The sequence below is a fragment of the Erythrolamprus reginae genome, chromosome 13 (assembly GCF_031021105.1).
Source record: "Erythrolamprus reginae isolate rEryReg1 chromosome 13, rEryReg1.hap1, whole genome shotgun sequence".
Classification (NCBI taxonomy): Eukaryota; Metazoa; Chordata; class Lepidosauria; order Squamata; family Dipsadidae; genus Erythrolamprus; species Erythrolamprus reginae.
Window position 1 is genome coordinate 7,240,268 of NC_091962.1, and position 6,224 is coordinate 7,246,491.

At 43.4% G+C, this 6,224-nt stretch overlaps 1 protein-coding gene across 1 annotated transcript in view; it reads right to left on the minus strand.

Moving 5' to 3' along the window:
- DPF2 (double PHD fingers 2) overlaps positions 1 to 6,224 on the minus strand; it is a 110,146-nt gene that overhangs the window by 44,338 nt on the left and 59,584 nt on the right. The window lies entirely within an intron of this gene.

Genomic DNA, 6,224 nt, shown 5'->3' on the forward strand with positions numbered 1-6,224 from the left:
GAGCTGCTCGTCGCTGCCTCATGTCTATTATAGCCTGTGCGTCTTCATCCAATGAATCCAGGCTACTAGCTGGAGAGAGCCCCCCCCCCGGGGGTCTCAGGCTGCTCTCCCTCCTCCTCTTCCTGACGTTCCTCTCCCCCGTCTGCCTGGTCCTCCCCCTCCTGTTCACTGTCCTCCTCCTCTGAGCATGGATCCGGCAGAGATCCAGCCGGTCCCTGAGGAGCCTCAGGCTGAATCACAACACCAAGTGGAGGCATTTCTTAACTAGAAAATTCTAAATAGGAGCAAGCAATCAAGATTAATCCAGAGATTGGTTTCAAAATCTTGTCTGCAACTGACTGGGCTTTTAATATCAGCAATTGGTTCCTATTCCTTCCTGGGGTGGGAAGAATCAGAAAAGTTTGTTTTGTTTCTTTGCTGCCTGCGTTGTTTTCACAAAGAACTCAAGGCGGTCAGCATATCCAAAGCAGCTTTCTCCTCCTGTTTTCACCACAACGATGACCCTGTGAGGTTTGTTGGGCTGAGAGAGAAGTACTGGCCCAAAGTCACTGAGATGGCTTTCGTACTTAAGGCGGAACTAGAAGTCACCATCTCCTGGTGATTGGCCCAAAGTCAGTCTTTGGTGTCAAAGGCGGGATTAGCACTCACTGTCTCCTGGTGATTGGCCCAACTAGAAGTCACCATCTCCTGGTGATTAGCCCAAAGTCAGTCTTTGGTGTCAAAGGCGGGATTAGCACTCACTGTCTCCTGGTGATTGGCCCAAAGTCAATCTTTGGGGCCAAAGGTGGGACTAGAACTCACCAAATCTTACCTGGTGAGGGTTTTAATTATATGTGCCTAGTTTTAACCACTTATTCTGAATCCATGAAACATTGGAAGCTGGAAATGCTCCAGAATTATTGTGGCAAACATCCCAACACGATTCACACACAGGTCATTAACCTGAAATCTCAGTCATAAAATCACAAGATAACTCTGGCAAAAATGTGAAGGCTGCAACACCCTTCAAGACCAGCAGAGGGCAGCTAAGGGATGGAGAAAAGCTAGGTTTGGCTGCCATCTAGTGTCTGTCTCGGCATTTGTACAACCAAAAACTGAAATCCATTAATATCAGGGGAGCCCAACCTGCACCATGGCAGAGAGGGGGAAGAGGTTTTCCTGAACCCCTGCAAATTGCAACACCCTCCCCCCAGCAGCCCACCCCCGGGGGTGGGTGGGAAGGCCAGGTTCACTTAACAATTGCACGATGTGATTTAACAACCATGATTACAAAAAAAAAAAAAGGTAAAAAATCAGGCACAGCTCATTTAAAAACTGCCCCTTTGCTTAAACCATGGAAATTCTGCTCCCAACTGTGGTCGTAACTTGAGGACTATCTGTATGAACTCAGACTTCTTATGATTTTTTTTCTGGTGGTGGTGGGGGGGGAAGAGGTAAATCAGAGCAAAACTTTCAGGAAAAGAAAGAACCTCTGTCTGGAACCCACACCACATCTCAGACATCAACACTCTCAAAAACGTCCAAAGATATTTCACCAGAAGAGCCCTTCACTCCTCCACTCGAAACAGAATCCCCTACGAAAATAGACTAACAATCCTGGGTCTAGAAAGCTTAGAACTGCGGCGCCCAAAACACGATTTAAGTATTGCCCACAAGATCATATGCTGCAACATTCTACCTGTCAATGACTACTTCAGCTTCAATCGCAACAACACAAGAGCACACAACAGATTCAAACTTAATATTAACCGCTCCAAACTTGACTGTAAAAAATATGACTTTAACAATCGAGTTGTCGAAGGGTGGAACTCATTTATTTTATTTATTTATTTTATTTATTACTTAGATTTGTATGCCGCCCCTCTCCGAAGACTCATTACCGGACTCAATAGTGTCAACTCCCAACCCCCAACATTTCTCCCTTAGACTCTCCACGATTGACCTCTCCAGGTTCCTAAGAGGCCAGTAAGGGGCGTATATAAGTGCACTGATGTGCCTATCGTCCCCTGTCCAATTGTCTTCCCTTATCTTAAATATCATATTCTCTCCTTATCTATCTATCTATCTATCTATCTATCTATCTATCTATCTATCTATCTATCTATCTATCTATCTATCGGACCAGAATATCTCCGAAACCGCCTTCTGCTGCACGAATCCCAGCGACCGATTAGGTCCCACAGAGTGGGCCTTCTCCGGGTCCTGTCAACTAAACAATGTCGGTTGGCGGGCCCCCGGGGAAGAGCCTTCTCTGTGGCAGCCCCGACTCTCTGGAACCAGCTCCCCCCAGAGATTAGAACTGCCCCTACCCTCCTTGCCTTATGGTCTTAAGCATAAAACATATCAGGAAAGACTTAATGAACTCAATCTGTATAGTCTGGAGGACAGAAGGAAAAGGGGGGACATGATCGAAACATTTAAATATATTAAAGGGTTAAATAAGGTCCAAGAGGGAAGTGTTTTTAATAGGAAAGTGAACACAAGAACAAGGGGACACAATCTGAAGTTAGTTGGGGGAAAGATCAAAAGCAACATGAGAAAATATTATTTTACTGAAAGAGTAGTAGATCCTTGGAACAAACTTCCAGCAGATGTGGTAGATAAATCCACAGTAACTGAATTTAAACATGCCTGGGATAAACATATATCCATCCTAAGATAAAATACAGAAAATAGTATAAGGGCAGACTAGATGGACCATGAGGTCTTTTTCTGCCGTCAGACTTCTATGTTTCTATGTAAACTCCTAAAAAACCCACCTTTGTTGTCAGGCATGGGGGAACTGAGACATCTCCCCCGGGCCTATATAATTTATGTATGGTATGTTTGTAGGTATGTCTGCTTAAAAATGGGTTTTTTTAACTATTTTAAATTTTAAATTGTAAATTATTAGATTTGTCAGGAATTGTTTTTATTGTATTGTGAGCCGCCCTGAGTCTACGGAGAGGGGCGGCATACAAATCTAATAAATAAATAAATAAATAAATTAAATAAATAAATAATTCCACACTTACGATGGTTGCAGTATCCCCACAGTGGTCAGGTGATCAAAATTTGGGAACTTGGCAATTGACTCATATTTATGATGCTGGTGAGGGTTATGTGATTCCTTTTTGCAACCTTCTGACAAGCAACATCAACGGGGAAACCTAGTGAGACAGTTACTAGCTGAACCACTGTAGTGATTCACTTAACAACCACGACCAAAAAATGTCGTAAGGTGGGGCAACATTTTCACTTTACTTAACAACAAAAATTTTGGGCTCAATTGTGGTCGTCATTGATCCAGACAGATAATTTCAAAGAGCTTCAGAGAAACACAAAAAAACTCTCTATTTGTTCTACTCAGTCCTCCAAGAGAACAATCTGGAGGGAACAAGAAGTTCACAGAAGAGGTCCGTCTAGGCATTGTAGGACTCGGTGCCAAGGCGTGGCAAGCACCTCCCAAGTTTGGATTGGCTGCAAGCAGCCAATCACAGCCACTTCTCTCTCTGTGGCCAATAGGGAAACAGCTAGAAATGTATTGAAGCTTAGAAATGTTAAGTTAGGTGGACTTTAATTCCCAGAATTCCCCAGCCAGCCATGATGGATGAATGGATGGAAGGAAGGAAGGAGGGAAGGAAGAAGGAGAGGGAGGGAGGGAGGGAAGGAAGGAGGGAGGGAAGGAAGCAAGGAAGGAGGGAAGCAAGGAGGGAAGCAAGGAGGGAAGCAAGGAGGGAAGCAAGGAGGGAAGGAAGGAAGAAGGAGAGGGAGGGAGGGAAGGAAGCAAGGACGGAAGCAAGGAAGCAAGGAAGGAAGCAAGGAAGGAAGGAGGGAAGGAAGGAAGAAGGAGAGGGAGGGAGGGAAGGAAGGAAGGAAGGAAGCAAGGAAGGAAGCAAGGAAGCAAGGAAGCAAGGAAGAAGGAGAGGGAGGGAGGGAAGGAAGGAAGCAAGCAAGGAAGCAAGGAAGCAAGGAAGAAGGAGAGGGAGGGAAGGAAGGAAGCAAGCAAGGAAGCAAGCAAGCAAGGAAGCAAGGAAGGAAGCAAGGAAGGAAGGAAGCAAGGAAGGAAGCAAGGAAGGAAGCAAGGAAGGAAGGAGGAAACCTATAAGATTTCAGACAAATGGCTGTTCAATCTCTACTTTAAAAACTTCCAGTGATGAAGCACCCAGAACGTCTGTTGCCAAATTGTTCCTCTAATTGTTAGGAAATTTCTAAGGGGATTTTGTTTCCCTTTCATCCCAGTTTAGTTTTTCAGGCAGCCCATTTAGGGCAGCTGCAAAAAGGAGACCGAACTCTGGTTTTTATCGCTGGTTTCTACTTAGATTCAAACCCTTCGAAACCGCATGTTTGCACATAACAAAATAAAAATAAAATGTACAACAAATCCCTTATACAGGGTCTGTTGAATTGCCTTCAATTCAAGGGCTGACTTTGCCTTTCCAATTTGATTCAGAAAAGCTTCCTGGCTTGGACAGTGGATCTAACAGCTACGAAATCCACCCATCCTATCTCTGCTGCAGGAAACAAGCAACACACACACACACACACACACACACACACAAATTGCATATTATCTTTGCAGCCAGATAAAGCTCGTGCGGGGGAAAAAACCCTGCGGATGCCTTCTTAGGAAATTGTTTAACTAGGATCACCCAGGACTGTCTATCAACACAACGCGTTAATTGTTCACCAGCGACCGAAACCAGTTTGAGCAAGAAGAGTAAAGAGATAACTTTAAAAAAAAAACCAAAACCTTCCTTTCCTGACAGCTCCCAAAAAAGAGCTGTCACATTTAACCACTAAAATCTAGTGGCGAAAATCTCCAGTTTCCTTTTTTTTTTTTTTGGAACCAGCCAATTTTTATTTATTTTAGTAGTACTAGATAAATGGTCAAAGCAACGGAAACTGCAGTTTAATGTTTCCAAATGTAAAATAATGCACTTGGGGAAAAGGAATCCTCAATCTGAGTATTGCATTGGCAGTTCTGTGTTAGCAAAAACTTCAGAAGAAAAGGATTTAGTAAAACCAAATCATTTGCTGTAATATGGCAAATGATTTAGCTTTACTAGATAAATGGTCAAAGCAATGGAAACTGCAGTTTAATGTTTCCAAATGTAAAATAATGCACTTGGGGAAAAGGAATCCTCACTCTGAGTATTGCATTGGCAGTTCTGTGTTAGCAAAAACTTCAGAAGAGAAGGATTTAGGGGCAGTGATTTCTGACAGTCTCAAAATGGGTGAGCAGTGTGGTCGGGCGGAAGGAAAAGCAAGTAGGATGCTTGGCTGCATAGCTAGAGGTATAACAAGCAGGAAGAGGGAGATTGTGATCCCCTTATATAGAGCGCTAGTGAGACCACATTTGGAATACTGTGTTCAGTTCTGGAGACCTCACCTGCAAAAAGATATTGACAAAATTGAAGGGGTCCAAAGACGGGCTACAAGAATGGTGGAAGGTCTTAAGCATAAAACGTATCAGAAAAGACTTCATGGACTCAATCTGTATAGTCTGGAGGACGGAAGGAAAAGGGGGGACATGATCGAAACATTTAAATATGTTAAAGGGTGAAATAAGGTCCAGGAGGGAAGTGTTTTTAATAGGAAAGTGAACACAAGAACAAGGGGACACAATCTGAAGTTAGTTGGGGGAAAGATCAAAAGCAACGTGAGGAAATATTATTTCACTGAAAGAGTAGTAGATCCTTGGAACAAACTTCCAGCAGACATGGTTGGTAAATCCACAGCAACTGAATCTAAACATGCCTGGGATAAACATATATCCATCCTAAGATAAAATACAAAAAATAATATATGGGCAGACTAGATGGATCATGAGGTCTTTTTCTGCCGTCAGTCTTCTGTGTTTCTATGTTTCTATGTTAGTTTTAAAAGTCCCTTATTTCCATGGAGCAGGAGAAATATCTTAATGAAAAGAAATTTTCCTTCTTTCTACTCTCTTTGCTGCTTGACAACCGCTTGGATTCCCTCCTTTTGCAGTGTGTGTGAACTCAGGACAAGCCTCATTGAAAAAAAAATAAAATCCAACAAACACCCCCCCCCAAACATTTCTCTTAGCCAAGGCAGCCTTGCCAGCTTTTCGTTCCGTTCTCCCACCCCTCCTGCCTAATATTCACCACCAACAAGCAGGCACAATTTCATGAATGACTGTATTCCCCCACCCCCTGTCTGTTCCTTACTTGCCTCTCCAGCTAATCCTTCCAAAAACCTTGGGACCTTGAACCCAGCGA